The following is a 16,317-nucleotide window of genomic DNA, read 5'->3' on the forward strand; positions in this document are numbered from 1 at the left end:
TGGTTTTAAACTGTGCAATCTGGAACATTCTTAATGGCTTAAACTTAAGATTTTTGGGGCGGTTTGATCTTAATTAAAAATTTGTTTGTGCATATTGGTCCACACATTTGAGTGTATCGGTAAGTAAAACACTAGCTTGCGCAGGCCTTCAACGCCACTCTTGAAGGGGTACAGCAATTTTCCTCTGGGAGTAACAAGAAATCATCATATTCCTGTTATAAAAGTGTTCCACTCTCACTGTCTCAGGTCTTAGCCACACACTGAACAGTCCCCTGCATTATTCACCTTAAAAAAAAGAAATACAGCTAAACCGTTTGATCAATGCAGAATTTCCCGACGACGGCAAAAACCGCCTGCTGTTTTGTATAGTCACCTATTATGAATCCACTGCAAATGAGAAAGAATCCCTACACAACACCACAGCTTACTGGATTTGTGCTCATTCTTCTCTGGGGGTTTATGCCCACAAATCCTTATCTGTAAGATTTCTGGACTTCTATGACCTTGCCTGCAGGAATCCAATAACAGTTAGTTATGTAAGGATCGCCAATGAAAACAAGCTCGGTTATGTTTTGAATGAGGTGCAATACAAATTATTGCAAGAAAACAAATCCTTGAAGACAAATTTTACGACTCTGTGTAAGTAAAATAATTGAACTATGAGTACCTCAAAAAGGTAACTTCAGGTCAGAGATTCATTTCAGAATATTTATTTTGTTCACAGGAAAGACCTAAACCTGATTCCTGTTAAAGGCACTGGACACTGTTGGTAATAGTCAAGGACTAGCCTTCACAGTTGGTGTATCACAACATATGCATAAAATAACTAACCTGTGAAAATTTGAGCTCAATCGGTCATCAAAGTTGGGAGGTAATAATAATAAAAGAAGAAAACACCCTTGTCACACGAAGTTGTGTGCGTTTAGATGATTGATTTCAAGACCTCAAGTTCTAAATCTGAGGTCTCGAAATCAAATTGGTGGAAAATTACTTCTTTCTCGATTTATAACTATGGCACTTCAGAGGGAGCTGTTTCTCACAATGTTTTATACTATCAACCTCTCCCCATTACTCGTTACCAAGAAAGGTTTTATGCTAATAATTATTTTGAGTAATTACCAATGCCTTTAAAAATTACCATTGCCTTTAAGGAGTAAGGATTGTGGGAAGATCCCCCATGAAAACAAGCTACAATTATGTAAATGAGGTGCAATAGAAATTAAATTCAAGAAAACAAATCCTTGAAGAAACATTTACGACTCTGTATTTTAAAATGTACCAGTACAATTACAATTCTTGTAAACTGTACTTTTGTGTACCTCAACAAAGTAACTTCAGGTCAGAGATTCATTTCAGATTACTTATTTTGTTCACAGGAAAGACCTACTCCTTTAAGTTTAAGGTGTACAAGATTTTAGCAAAAATTTGTGCCCTGTGTGTAAACAAAGCCTGACATTTATTTAAAGGGTAAGGCAGTCTTTCCCAAATAAAGCACACCTGTCACAATACAAATTCCTACAGAACACAATTCCAGGGGCACCAAGGCAATGGCCAGGGACATTGAGGCAACAGGAGACTTTCAAGGTCATAGCGGATATTGGTGCTTTTCTTTTATTCTCGTCGCTGTCACTGAGAAGGCGATGACAAAGAACCAGCGAGTGGGATGCCCGCTACCGTCTCAAAAGTCACCACTTGCCTCTGGCGCCTCCATAAAATATCAGCCCTGCCTGCAGTGCACCAATGAGTGCAGTACGTACATGAAAGAGAAAAAAACATAAAAAAACTACAAGAATACTAGACTTTACATGACAGATTCTCACCAAGCAGTCCAACTAAACACCACCAGAGATACCGCTTCAAAAAGCCAACCATGGAACTCCCTGAGCCAGCTATAACAAGATCTTATTAGTATCCATAACTACACCTTATGTGCCAAGCACCAAGAACATAGGACACTGGAGTTCAATGGGTTAGAAACCTCTAGGGGACGACTGATGTCTCCACAGGGCTAAAATTAAAACCGGAACAGATGACCCTCGAGTTGTAGTCTCCCATTACATGGAATGACGTCTTACACCATTCAGAGGGACCACTTGAATGGGAAATTTTGATCACTGTACAGAAGGCCATTAATTTCATCTTTGAGAGGGCAAGGCCATTTTCATTTTGCATAAAGAACTACCATTGGTAAATCTTAAAGTCAACGGGAAACTTTCAAAGGCCCCCCCCCCCCCCCGGCCCAAAGGCCAAGAAATTTCATATAGAAATTAAAACAATGTTTGTATGAGAGAGATTAGCCATTGCCTGCTGTGCGTTTATAACCCATTGTGGAAGCTTTGCCATTTTCCATTATTTGGGAAGATCTTCTAAACAGAAAAAACACCAAGCAAACAAACATGTTCGTTGCACCAACCTGTAAGACACACTTTCAAAGAGCAATACTGTTTCTTAATGTATTCTTAAAATAATTTCTAAAGAATTTTTTGGGATAAAATTTTCACTTGTCGTAAACATAAATCTCTAATGTTCAAATTGCAAGTGAGGTATTTCAAAATATCTAGTGACCTTACTTACTTCCTCTGCGTTCCAGCAGTGTTTTATTAATTCCATCCACAATCAGTTTCACATTACTGCAGGGAAAATATATATCATCCGAACACATGTCCACGGCAGAGTTGAAAGCTAAAGCTGTCGTAATTTTACAGCACCACACCTATAGCCAAGGCAAGTTAACTCAGCCAGATTTAACATTTCAGGAAATTTCATTATTCGAGCTATTTTAGCACATCCTTTTGGGTCTTTCCTATTCCTGTACATAATTAACCTAATATGCTGCTGATATGCTGCAGATGTCTAATGAAAGTAACTGCGCTCATAACTCATGTCTGAGAACTAGAGATCTCATACAACGTTTAACGCCACTTCAATGTTTACGTGCATTAAAGAGGGCTCTAAGGTCAAATTAAGTTTTGTGATGCTCTCATTTTTCCAGTAGTCTCTATGAATGTGGGAAAAAAAGACAAGTCTCAGACCTGACTCTCTTTTGACTGGTGGTATGGGTTATGACTTGCACCCTAAAACAAAATTGACAAAGTAAGGAGACCGCATGATTTGCGCCGACTATGCCTGGGCGAATTATTTGAATATCCGGTTAATGGCGAATAGGTTTTCCAATCCGTAACCACGAATGCCTTTTTTTTCTTAACCGGATATCCGCAATGGGCACGAATACCTATTTATAAACCGGATAGTTCTGTAATTACAACCAAGTAACCGGATATTCTTTAATATCCGAATATCCGCGGACGTCGGGCGACAACTGATAGGAATGTTTTGTCTGAATCCATATGAAACTTCTATTAAGACAGCATAAAACAGCATAAATTAAGTATTTAACTATGCTCACCTCCGTGAAGAGTTAAAACAATGACATTTCTGACGTAATTTGTTCAAAGATTACGAAAGTTTTCCTTCACGTAGAGTCAATCAAGATCAAAAGAAAAAGCAAATCGCCATCTTTAAATTAGATCCAGTTGTTTTTATGAATGAACTGAGTGACACTGTCTAAAACTAATATCAATCCGGCCATAAGATCTAATTCACAAACGAACAGCGCCCTCTGGCGCCCAAACAAAATATTTTTAATTTTTTAATTTTTTTATTTTAATTTTAAATAGCGCCCTCTAGCGGCGAAAAAAACTATTCGAATATCCGGTTAATTTCGGATAGTTGGCCAGCAGTATTCGATTATCAAAATTTCACTATTCGCCCAGCACTAGCGCCAACATAGGTCTAGATAGAGCTCAATTGGTAGATCGCGTCACATTAATCCGGAGGCTGCAGGTTCAACTCCAGCTCTTCCACCCAAAACTATGTCTCTGACCCCTTCTCTGAACTCACGTTAAAATTGACTCAAGTGTTAATTGTAGTTTTATTTGATCTTTACTTATTGCAGTGGTTTTTCTAGTTGCGATAATGTAACCCTCCTTCGGACGGCGGAGCTGGAGGGTTACAAGCCAAATTCGAATCCATTCTGTGAAAGGGTGTTACAAGGCAGTGCAGCAGTGCGTGTGCGCTGTCGGTTTACAATACCCGCCGTTCAGTCATACAGCGAGCACGCACTGCCTTGTAACACCCCTTTCACAGAATGGTTTAGTCCAACTTGACCGCAGCTCGACAGTTCATCAATCGAATAGGCTGGTACCTGTGGTTCAGCGCTTGGTGACCAAAAAATAAAGCGTTGAACATATCAGGAAGTCAAAAACGTGTGATGCTACAGGTTCAAATATCAACCTGGAAAATTTGTGACTGTTTCGCTCCGGAATCTGGTTTTTGTCCTTTTTCTTCAAAATAGTTTCTCAATGGTGTTATATAAGGATTTGAATTAACATTGGACATTGAGGACTAAGTTCGTGTTCTGAAATATTGTGTCATGATTTTCGAAAGTGGTAAAAATGGAGCAAATTTGTTGACTAGCTGTCGAAATTGTACGCGTTTGACCATTTTGCCCTGTACGATTCGAATTTGGCTCGTAACCCTCCGGCTACGCATCGGGAGGAGGGTTACGTTATCGCAACTATGGTTGCTCATACTGCATGCTTTCTACAGACTCGTACAATTTGAACATTGCAGAAAACAGAATGCGCAAAATTCTACCCAATCCAGATTTATGTGCTATCGGCAAGCATCATTTTGCGAAATTTTTAGAAGGGGTTGTGCGAAAAATCATAGCAAATACCCTAATGCATCATAACCACATGGTTTCTTGGTGCCTTTACGATTGTTGAAGTCAGTAATTAAAAAGAGGAGTACAGCGCCCCAGCTACTGGATCTAACATTAAGCAGGCATTAGAAAATTGTACATGTATTTGTTTTATACTTATTTTTTTGTCTGTTTATTTCATGTTATTTATTCACAAAAATTAAATTTCTGTGCTTTGCTTCATGCATTTTAAATATATTTGAAAAAGTAAGTATATGGAGAAAGGATACCCTCAGTACTGAAGAAAGTAAACTGAAACAAAATTGAAAGTAAATGATATTTTTGTAAGTGTAACCCTGCTGTCTATTGCCAATCATTGTTAATCAATCAATGTCAAATCTCAATAAGTCAATTTCAATGTTGACCTAGCTAGGTACAGTGACATAAAACCAGTCTCAAAACATCACATACTTCAATGCACTAGCTCTTACACAGGTTCAGTTTTCCCACTACAATTTGTACAAAGCGAGTGGTCTTTTTTACAAGCAGAACCAACAAAATGTCGAGCGAGGTTCGTACACCATGTACACTGACCAATGTCTACGTGCACAGACACCGTATCAACACACGCAAAAAAAACAACCGAGTGCGACAAACCGCTGTATTTTAATGTGCAACGCTAACAATTTAACAACAATCAACATGTGAAATTAACACACAACGTCTGTCACGTCTTTAGCGATAGTTCCAGCCCCAACCTACCTGCCAACTGAGTCTAAAAGGAGACAAGTTAAACCTGGCTTCAGAACTTACCTTCGAAGGTAGCCCTGAGCACCAGCACCGGAGCAACAAACGTCCGTAAACGCAGGAGAAAGTTTGCCGTTTTGACCAAGCCTTCAGTTGTGAACTCTACACGCCATCTTGAACCCTGATATTTCTCAAGCATAGTTTCGAACGAGCATTTCGTGTCAAACTCTCGATTAGAATATAACCGTTTTTGATATTTTAGTTTGTATCTTTTTGGTTCAAACCAAAAATTATCAGTAATTAGATGTTGCTATTTTTGGAGCAAAATTCCAAACCTGTAAATGCTTTAAACTGTGATTATCGTGATCTACACGTTACTGCACGGAAGAAACATTTCCAAGATATGAAGTCACGTGATAAACTAGATCCAATCAAATAGTTTCAGGGTTTATTTTTAGCGACAAGCATTTCCCTCAGGCAATTAGCAAAGCCGCGCCGGGCCACGGTTGAAAGGCAGTGTTGTTTCCCTTGCACTTGTCGTGTACTGTAGGTATCGAAATCGAGTTGTGTTAGAAATAAAGAGTTGTATTTTACCCAAAAACAAAATAATTATTTGTGAACGACAAAACAAACAAAGGTCTATTCTTTAAAAAAAAAAAACACTGAAGTTACACAAACACTGGCTGCATGCTGCAATCTAATTGGGTCTCAGAATTCATCGCCGCAATAACATTATCTTTCTGATCCTTTTGGTAGATACGTGCGCTAAGACTTCGATATTATTATTTATGATTTACATGACATTAACAAGACAAATAACGCTGATTTACTTATTCTTTTGCTGCGATGTTTTCTATGCAGTGACTGGGAATAAATAGCGGGCCTATCTAAAACGAATAAAATATCACTGGCATCCGCGAGTAGATTAGTATATAATTAATCCATGCTCAAGCCAACATTGTGTTAAAGCATCAATTTTGCCAAAAGGGTCCTTGCAAAAATGCATCTCAATTGGGGGGAAACGCTGGAATAGAATGTGATTTTATCATATTGATATGAAACTATAAGTGGAAACCCTATTTTTGTGACGGTGTGTGACGTATTAAAGACACTGAACACTAATTGGTCATTGTCAAAGACCAGTCTTCCCACTCAGTGTAATCCCAACATTGGCACAAATATCAAACCTGTGAAAATTTGAGCTCAATTATTCATTATTGAATAATAATATACTAAGAAAAAAACACCCTTGTCACACGAAGTTGTGTTCTTTCAGATGCTTGATTTCGAGAATTCTGAGGTATCGAAATCAAATTCTTTGAAAATTATTCCTTTCTCGACAACTACTTTACTTCAGAGGGAGCCGTTTCTCACAGTGTTTTATACTACCAACAGCTCCCCATCACTCACTACCATGCAAGGTTTTATGCTTATAATTAACTACAATAGTGTCCACTGCCCCAGTGATTTGTATTTAAAATTATAAAGGGGGACCACCAACATACAGCTAAGTCAGTTAATAGAGCGCCTGGTACGTTTCCGGAGGTCTCTAGATCAAATCCCGCTCCAGTCAAGTTGCTATTCTTGTTCAGAACCCCAAATATTATTTCATCGTCTTTGCAGTGTTTGTATTTTTGACATGTTTTTATCCAAATGAATTCAAATCAAATTAAATCAAATCAATGAAAAAAACATCAACGCGAAGAGGTTTGCCCAGTGTGCCTGGCGTCTGATTTTCGTCTACAGCTAAACAGCGGCCAGTCATCGTGAATATAGAAATTTAGCTTTGAAGAATGCCTTTGTACATACAAAGTGTTATAAACTTATGAACTATACTCTGCATGCAGTATAGTTCAGTTGCCTTTTAATATTGCTCACAAAATTGCCCATTGACTACATTTTACACACTGTCCCTCGTGACCGTGACCCCCTGCTATAGTGCAGAACATAAAGTCGCTTAAAAAGTACATCGGAGGTGGGACGATGCAAGACAAACATGAAGAAATGGGCGTATTATACCGACGATGATGACACAAATAGAGATTATGGCACATCACCCCAATCTTTGCCACACCTTCTTTCTTTAAGTCGCCATCGCCCTTGAGGAGCATTATTGCCTTGAAGACCTGATGGCAGCAAAGGAGAAAGCTGTGAGAAGTGTACAATTCATGGTCAAACATTTGAAGATGATAACTCGAAAGAAGAAGAGGACGGCAGTACTTCGGAGAACACGCATACATGGCTTCTTCGCAGAAAACCTTCGTTTTAAATATCACTTTACTTTTCTTTGGTTTTTAAGTAACCGAATGCTCATCCACTGCAGACACATGTCACAACAGCCCCAAAATAATAATGGTTTGACGTCCACTTCGCTCGAAGGCGAAACAATCAGGCCATTAAACTAGGTTTTGCATTCTCACCATAAGTCATGTGAGTTGGTAAGCACAGACAAAATTAAACAATGAAAATAACAAATCTAAAAATAATTTGACACGTTGGCAATTAAAGTTACAAGGAAAAACACAATTGTGGCAAAAATAATCAGTGTGCTTTAAGATGCCTAAAGAAAGGCTACCATTCTCAAAAACATACGTTCAGAGGGAGCCGTTTCTCACGAAGTGTTATATCAACAGCTCTCCATTGCTCGTTACCTAGTTATATACCAACAATTATTTTGAGTAATGACCATATCGTCCAGTGCCTTTAACGCATCTGGTGATAACATTAACCCAGATTTATAATGTCATATGGAATGGCTCTGTCCAAGTGTCTTATCGCAACTAATCAAGACATTATTTTTTAGATCACCTTGTGGATCTGTTCAAAAATGGCCGTTGCGGCTGCGGCTTCATCGTCACATGTAATTATTACATACTAATACATTGAGGCTCAGCATAGCTACCACATCAGTAACAGCCGTAGCCATGCCGCGGCTGCGGACACGGCATCAATCTTCAAAGAGCTGAGCCAAATGTGGTAAGAAGAAGAACAAGCTGCTATGCTAATAACTTCACCCAACAGACAAATGAGTTGGTGACCAGTGGCAACAATGTAAACTTCATTAATTTTGGTTGGTAACCTGTTTTAGCTAAGCACATTATTTCTGTGCATAGCAAGTTTCTTGCGCTTGCGGGCTCCACATGAAAACGATCCCTGTTTTAATAATAAGAACTTGCCACGCAAACTTAATCACAGGACAATAGTTAACCACATGAGCAATTCTTTTTAAATTTTGTCTCTGATTAAAAAGCGGTTTCTTTGCAATTGGGCTGAGATTGCATTCATGTGGTTTTGTTGTTTCTCTCAATTTTGATAATAATATAAAACAATGACCAGGCGCTTATGGGAGACACACTTTTATGACATTTTATTGACTTGCCTATTTTGCGCATAGAGTGTTTCCTGCCACAGTATGTGCACAATGCTGTCAAGATTTAAGGATAATTTTTGACCAGTTGATTGTTTTGCTAAAACTAAAAGGTAAATGTAATGCAGGCCCATTGTCCGACTGAAGCTTGCCCGGGATTTTGAGCTCTAGGGTTAAAGGAACACGTTGCCTTGGATCGGTTGAGTTGGTCTTTCAAAAGCGTTTGTAACCGTTTGTTATAAAATGCATATGGTTAGAAAGATGTAAAAATAGAATACAATGACTAACACGGTCGGCCATTTATAATGGCCGACCATGTTAGCTCGCAAAGTAAAAGGAAAACCTTGCAATTTCGAGGCATGTTTGTGTGGATCATTGTATTCTACTTTAAAAACATCTTTCCAATCATATGCATTTTATAACCGTTACAAACGCTTTTTATAGACCAACTCGTCCGATCCCCTGTGGGGGGGGGGGGGGGGGGTAGCTGATAATGTTTGCTTGTGTAACGTTTTAAAACTTGCTGAGAGAAAACTAATGATCTTGGGGTATACAATTGTTGTTGTTTTTTGCGTGCTGTGAACGACTGGAAATTAAATCATTTATATTTAATGAGCTCTACATGTACTGCATGGCGCATAAGGTACTGAGAGAAGTTATTCCCACTAAACGGAAGTGTTAATACAAAATATTGTGAAATTAATTATGGCGAGGTGACGTTTTAAATTCTTTGATGAATTATTATTTTGTCTTTTAAAAATGACAATGTATGGAGATACTCCTGGAAGGCCTTTGATGAAATTGTACGTTGAACTCTTAAAAAACTGCTATTGATTTATTAAAAGACGCACGCTAACCTAAGGTAGTCAAAAACCTTTTAAAATCTCAACATTTTTTTTGCATGGCAACCATTATTGTTCTTCTCAATAATCGCCTTCATAACTAAAAAGTAAATCTATAGTTTCATCACAGTATAACGGCTACCTGTTGTTTACAGACAGCAAGTTTGCCGGCCGCCAAGGAAATGACGTCAATGACCTGAGTTGCGTCATCAGGCGGACTGTTGCTATGGAAAACGGCTAATTTATAGACAGTTGATTGGGTTGGTTACATGCAATGATCACAACATTAAAAGGATATACAGGCTGAGCCCCTTTCAACAATCAGACTGGCCACCAGTACCTCCTGGGAAATCCACGCATTTAGTGCTCACGCGTTCCAGACAATAATATTATGGAGTGATGCTTTCTTCAAGAAAAGTGTCGAGGGTTGTTATATAGACGTCGACTGCAATTAAATTGGATTCACGGATTGTGAATAAATATGCAGTTTACTGCTTTATTTTTATGTTCATGTTTTGAAAAACTAAACACTTGATGGTGCCTGATGTCCCTTGTCATTTTTTTATCTCGAAAAAAACCCAACATTTTTATAGGTTTCAGGAAGAGCATGAAGAGTTTTCAAACTAAACAACGTCACACGAAACAATAAGTACATCTTTACGGTACCAACTTCAAACTTCTTCTTCCCCTCCAAATCAATGTCAATGTCCAGGGCCCAATTTCATAAAGCATGTAAGCACAAACAATTTGCTAAGCATGACATTTAGGATTACCAACCAAATTTCCATTTGTTGCATACTGGTTTATACTGATATTCAGCTGTTGTTTGCTTATCCTGAAAATCACGTGGAAATTTGGTTGGTAATCCTGTTTTTAAGGAAGAAATTTCATGCTAAGTAAATTTGTGTGCTTACTTTATGAAATTGGGGCCAGGCCACGGCTATAAGGGCTTGAGGCCCGGCTTAGGTCCCGCCCAGCTGTTTGAAGCCGCATGCATACCGACAACGCAGACTTTCTTTAAAAAAACTGAGGAAACCATACAATGAACATGGGCCGAATTCGTGGTTTCGAAAAAGGCTTGTAAGGCTCGCAAGGATGAAAGGGAATAATAGTCTGATCCCTTATTGGACTGACGAGAACCATGCTGTTCATTTATCACTGTGCGCAGCCTGGGAACAAGACGAAGGTGCAGGCGGCCACATAGGTCATTGAACTTCAGTTTGAATTCATTATAGGTTCTGTAATCACGAGAAAGTAGTAGTTTTAATTCAATTTTAAGTAATAGTTTTAATCATCAGCCGGAGTAAAGCACCCTTCAATATATAACTGAGAGGCTGCAAATTATTGTTGAATTAAAAAATCATATTTATTTGGATCTCATTGTGGCTTAAAGACAGTGGACACTATTGGTAATATTATCAGAGACCAGTCTTTTCACTTGGTGTATCTCAACATATGCATAAAATAACAAACTGGTGGAAATTTGAGCTCAATCGGTCGTCGAAGTTGCGAGATAATAATGAAAGAAAAAACATCCTTGTCACACGAAGTTGTGTGCATTTAGGTATGTGCTTTCAGCTGCTTGATTCCGAGATCACATTCTAAATCTGAGGTCTCGAAATCAAAACATGGAAAATTACTTCTTTCCCGAAAACTAGACGATACTTCAGAGGGTGCCGTTTCTCACAAATGTTTATACTATCAACCTCTCCCTATTACTTGTTACCATTCCTACCTCCATGTTGTTACCAAGAAAAGTTTTATGCCAATAATTATTTTGAGTAATTACCAATAGTGTCCACTGCCTTTAAAATACACAATTTAAGCCTCACTTTACAGTAGATGCATTGTCCTGATGTTAAGATTGGTGATTAAAACAAAAATCATCGAGTAATTTTGTCCAATGAAAATATTAACAACATCCTTATCATTCAAACTTATTGAATAATTTTGCGGACCAATAACGCAACTGCTCAGGACAGCGGGCACAAAAAGAGGGCGCTATTCCAATTGTACGGTTCACACACAACATAACCATAAGCTATGGGTGCGTTCGATTAGCTTCTCTGGATCGACCCCGCGGTGCTCACTCGGGTGATCCCCTGACAAGAGCTAATCGAACGATCCCACTCGCCCTCTCGTGGTGACGGCATGCACCTCAGGTCACCCCCAAGTGACCCACTCCACAAGCACGGCAATGGGGGCTGTGACCCGGGTGAGTCCCGTCAAAGCTATTCGAACGTACCGGGTCTGGATCTGCTCTGGATCGATACTGCAATCAAGCCCAATGAAGGGATGTATAGGTTGCAGGTGTGTGGTGCTGGGGACTCTAATTATTATAATGCGCTCTACTTTTGATATTTAACAGGTTTAAGTTGAGTAGTTTTTTTTTTATGTATCAGGTGAGGGAGCTTCTCTCCTCACAGCAGCTGGGAGGAGGTTCCATTCTGAGTGTAGTTTTCGGTAGGAACGAGTGTTTGTAGCAATCCTTGTTTGCGGGGAATGCGGGTACTCTGATGAAGGATATTGATTTTGTTGGACGAGTTTGTACTCCAGTCATTTTGTTTGGGTTTTGATTTAGATGGTCAGAATGTATTGCAGCTCCATGATGTATGGACTTGTAAAGTAAGGATAGGTAATGCAGCCATTCTGCGCTCCTCAAGACGTTTCCAGCCCAGAGTTGAGATGATTGCGGAGACGCTATCGGTCTTAGTGTGTCTGTTTGAAACGAATCTTGCAGACCGGGGTCGACCTACTAGTAGAGGGAAGCTAAACGAACGCACCCAATAAGCATAAGCAGCCTTGTTCTAATCATGGAGGTAAGCTCAGGGTAAAACAAAGCTCGTAATACGTGCAAAATTGCAAGGTCAATCGATCACTAGTATTAAGTAAAGCCAATCATAATGTTTGAGTCGGTAAAATAATTAATTTATCCAGATTGAATTTGTTGCAGGGGCTCGGCTTGTTTTTGTAACGACCCATCTGTAACTTTGACACCCGCCCTCTGTTGGTATATCACTGCTTTTTTGTAGACTGGTCCCTAAAGGTATAGGCTGCTTACTTTTTAGAACCAGCTTTTTCATCTGACACAATGATTTTATTTGATAAAGAGTGTGCAGCGGCATAATATAGGTTCTTTACAAAACCACGGCCTTTCTCGAAGTTGTTTTTACAAATTAATGCCCTTGCCCTCGCCAAGGAGGACATTCCAGTCCTGGTTCTCGAACATTTGGCGCCGGTTATTACCGTCTATCATCATCATTATAGCATCATGCATTTCTGCACCGGCTGCCTGACTTGTGAGATGCTTCCTTGAGCTGCCACTTCTGCCTCCTCCATCACAGACCACCTAGTGCCCAGTCGGAGAGGTCCCTCTGTATTACTTTTTTCCATGATGTCCTAGGGCGCCCTTGTCTGTGTTTCCTATGATGGGTTGGTGACCAGTTGTAGAGTTGTTTAAGTTGTTGGAGCATGGAGGTAGACCACTGCAATCTGCGATTTCTTATGATGCTTGTGAGTTGGTGCTGTTTGGTCATTACCGCCTATGCATGCGCATAATACATTTACAGGCCATTTTGGAATACACAGAGTGTAAAAAGACCATGTCCGATTTGAATTGACGGCTAATGTACGGCCACGGCTTGATTGCCGCGTCCACATGCGTAGTCTTAAAATCAAGTCGGTAATTGTTAAGCGCGGTGTAGCTACGGGGACGGTACACACATCCTTGATCCCAGTATGTGTGTGAGTCAGAGCTGCCACGCGCTACCTATACGACCGTTGCATGAATGTATAATCGCACTGAGACTCTTGCATGAACGGCAGAATGTGTGTTTGTAACAAATAGACAGCGCCTAACGACTTGCCATCAAGTCTACCACATGCGTTGAAGTATGGGACATCCTTATTTATAGCAACACCCTTACAAATAGTCGATACCATAACATCCAATTCGGACGCGGTCTAAACTGGAACTGAGAGGCCAAAGCCATGGTTTCGAACAGAGGTCAGTCATCATCACCATTTTAATAGTGTGTTGTGCCACTTTGTGTCGTTCTTCACATGTGTGTTTGGGTCGTTTATCCCTATTTATCATCAGCCATTGTTTATGTTACACATCTTGGTTGTGCTTATTCTACCTTCGTCTAACGTACCCCCATGAAGCTAAACCCCTCTCCCGCGCGTGTTCCACAATAAGAAAAAAAAAATTAAAACATAATTAAAAAACGACATACAAAAACTCATGAAGATGGGTTTTAAAATACACTTTGGTCAGCAATAATGATACTTAGTTCTACAGAGAAAGTTTTGCAACAAACATAACAATCTGTTGGGGGTTTACGCCATATTATGTCAAGTTTAATGAAAAAATTGCAAATAAATTGCTGTTGTATCATGGACTACATTGGGTTAGTGGGGATCTGGAGGAGCTAGCACAAAACGTGGCCTTATCTATTACGGGCCCGCCGCGAGCCGATTCCCCCAATCAGCCCAAGTCCTGCTAACGGAGACCGGGTGCTTGTTTGCTAATAACAAACACCGTAAAAGAGAACTTTATTCACCGGCACTTTCACCCCATCCAGCAGCGAGTCCGTTGGACCGAGAGATAGGACTCTCCTCGGCGTAAGGGCTCTACCCCAATTAAACGATCATTAGCAGCACCCAACACCTGCATGAGCTTGCGTAGTAAACGATGACGGGTCCTGGCGAAGTGAGCGGAGAAGGGATGGGGGATAACGCGGTGGTGTTGCGGCGGTCCTTCCATGCCCGGGCTCCGCCTCCCCCGAACCCCCCTAAACCGAGTCTGTTGACGGCACATAACCACTCATCACTCATCGATTGTTGTTTGATTGGGTGGGACACCCTTGTCCCTCAATGGCTTGGTAAACTCGGGCTCGATGGAGGGTAGAGACAATGCCTATAGGGGTGAAGAAAACAGTGTCAGATTATCGCTCAAATAAAAACACGGAGGCTCTCGGATAGAAACAATGCGATCCTAAACCAACACGAACGGTGGATGCAGATGGGTTGGTCTCCATGCGCCTCTTGCGTAGAGCGTATGAAACGCCGAATGGGGGATAATAAAAGAAATATAAACTGGCAGAGCAGGCAGTTTGTTTGAAGAAATCAAGGACACATTTTTGTTTCATAATTCTTTGTTTTCTGTTTCATGGAATGCTAAATGAAAAAAAAGTCAATCAAGAAATTAAAATCAGGACCATAAAAACTAAGCTCGACGTCGACGATTGATGCATTGGTTTGCGGTCTAAGAGCGTCTTTTGGATGAGACTGGTGAGGCTAGCTAATGAGTGAATGCTTTGGGGCCTTTGAGGTAGTAAAAGCCACACTGCAATGTAAATCCCTTGGAAGGCGCTCACACACAGCCACTCTTTAAAAAAAACCACCTTTTTTGCTGCGGTAGACATAGACATTTTGAAAAAAGATAAGGGAATTATTGAACCTTGATAAAACTACAGGAAAACATGCCGTTTTGAAAACTATGGTTGATGCTTATAGGCTTTGGCTTAGTGCCTGGTTGAGGCTATGGCTTAGGCTTTAGCTTACGCTCCGTATGCCTGTCTAAAATCCCGTACCGAATGTGTACGCTATTGCCGGAGCCTTTTTGCCGAAACAGAAGCCGTGGTTTCCATCTAAAAATGTCACTTTTGGTGAACAGTTTTCTAATTCCTTGTCTTACCCCAATCAATCTTGCCATCACTACAGCTTTAAATGATTAAAATCATTTTGTTGATCATTTATCGTCGACTAAGAGTATAAAAAACCTCTAAGCCCTATAAGCCCGCAGTTGGCTCAGATGGTAGAAAGGACCAGTAAAAAACAAAGAATTACCTAGTGGGGACCTACTTTGTCTTCTCTTTTACTGCCTGTCCTCCTTTTTTAAATCTTGATGTATCTCCCTTTTTAATGTTTTCCAATCCAGATGTATATATTTATAATATAGGCCTATTTAATGTTTTTAAGAGTTTTACGTTTTCCTTTACGTATACATTTTTTGTATTTTTGTATTTTTATGTGAATTGCCGAATAAACAATAATAATAATAATAATAATAATATAACACATAAAGACCCAGTTGGCTCATAAGACTTGAAAGACTCCCAGTCGAATCAGAGTAAAGGGCATCGGGCCTAATACCTCAAACCCAGTTGGCCCACGACATAGAAAGATCCACTCAGTTCAGAGATACGACAAATACCCAGTTGGCTCAGAGCATGCATGAATGACAAGACCAAAGACCAAGTCGGGTTGAGCAGAAAGGGGATATAAAGGCATAAAGACACAGTTGGCTTGTAAAATCTAAAAAGATCCAGTCGGTTCAGCGTAAAGGACGTAAGACCTAAAGACCCAGTTGGCTCAGACCACGGGTCGACTTATAGGATATATTAAAACGTACGGCTAAGTGTACGACTCGAGATGAGACCAGTCGTAACTCTTTGAGAAATCCACCCAGGAAGGGTAATGCATAGAAAGACCCAGTCGGGTCAGAGCAGAACGACTTAAATAAGACTGATCGAAAGACCCAGACAGTTGGGAACAGATATGATTTATCAGAGCCAAAGACCCAGTTGGCTCAGAGAAGAAAAGACTGATATGAACCAGTATGGGGAACTGAAAAGGGAGATCAACTGCTGAAACTA

The 16,317-nt window shown here is 40.0% G+C and overlaps 1 protein-coding gene across 2 annotated transcripts in view; it reads right to left on the minus strand.

The window, feature by feature from the left end:
- The window catches only part of LOC117299854 (histone deacetylase 4-like), an 82,857-nt gene extending 77,234 nt beyond the window's left edge, over positions 1-5,623 (minus strand). Inside the window, exon 1 of one of the 2 annotated variants that reach the window (XM_033783413.1) lies at positions 5,516-5,623. The gene's annotated coding sequence lies outside the window, so the exon portion shown is untranslated. Of the gene's footprint in view, positions 1-5,464 lie in introns of both variants that reach the window. The other variant, XM_033783415.1, reaches the window with a different exon arrangement.
- Positions 5,624-16,317: the final 10,694 nt, after the last annotated feature.

This window comes from Asterias rubens, chromosome 15 (assembly GCF_902459465.1).
Source record: "Asterias rubens chromosome 15, eAstRub1.3, whole genome shotgun sequence".
NCBI classification, from domain to species: Eukaryota; Metazoa; Echinodermata; class Asteroidea; order Forcipulatida; family Asteriidae; genus Asterias; species Asterias rubens.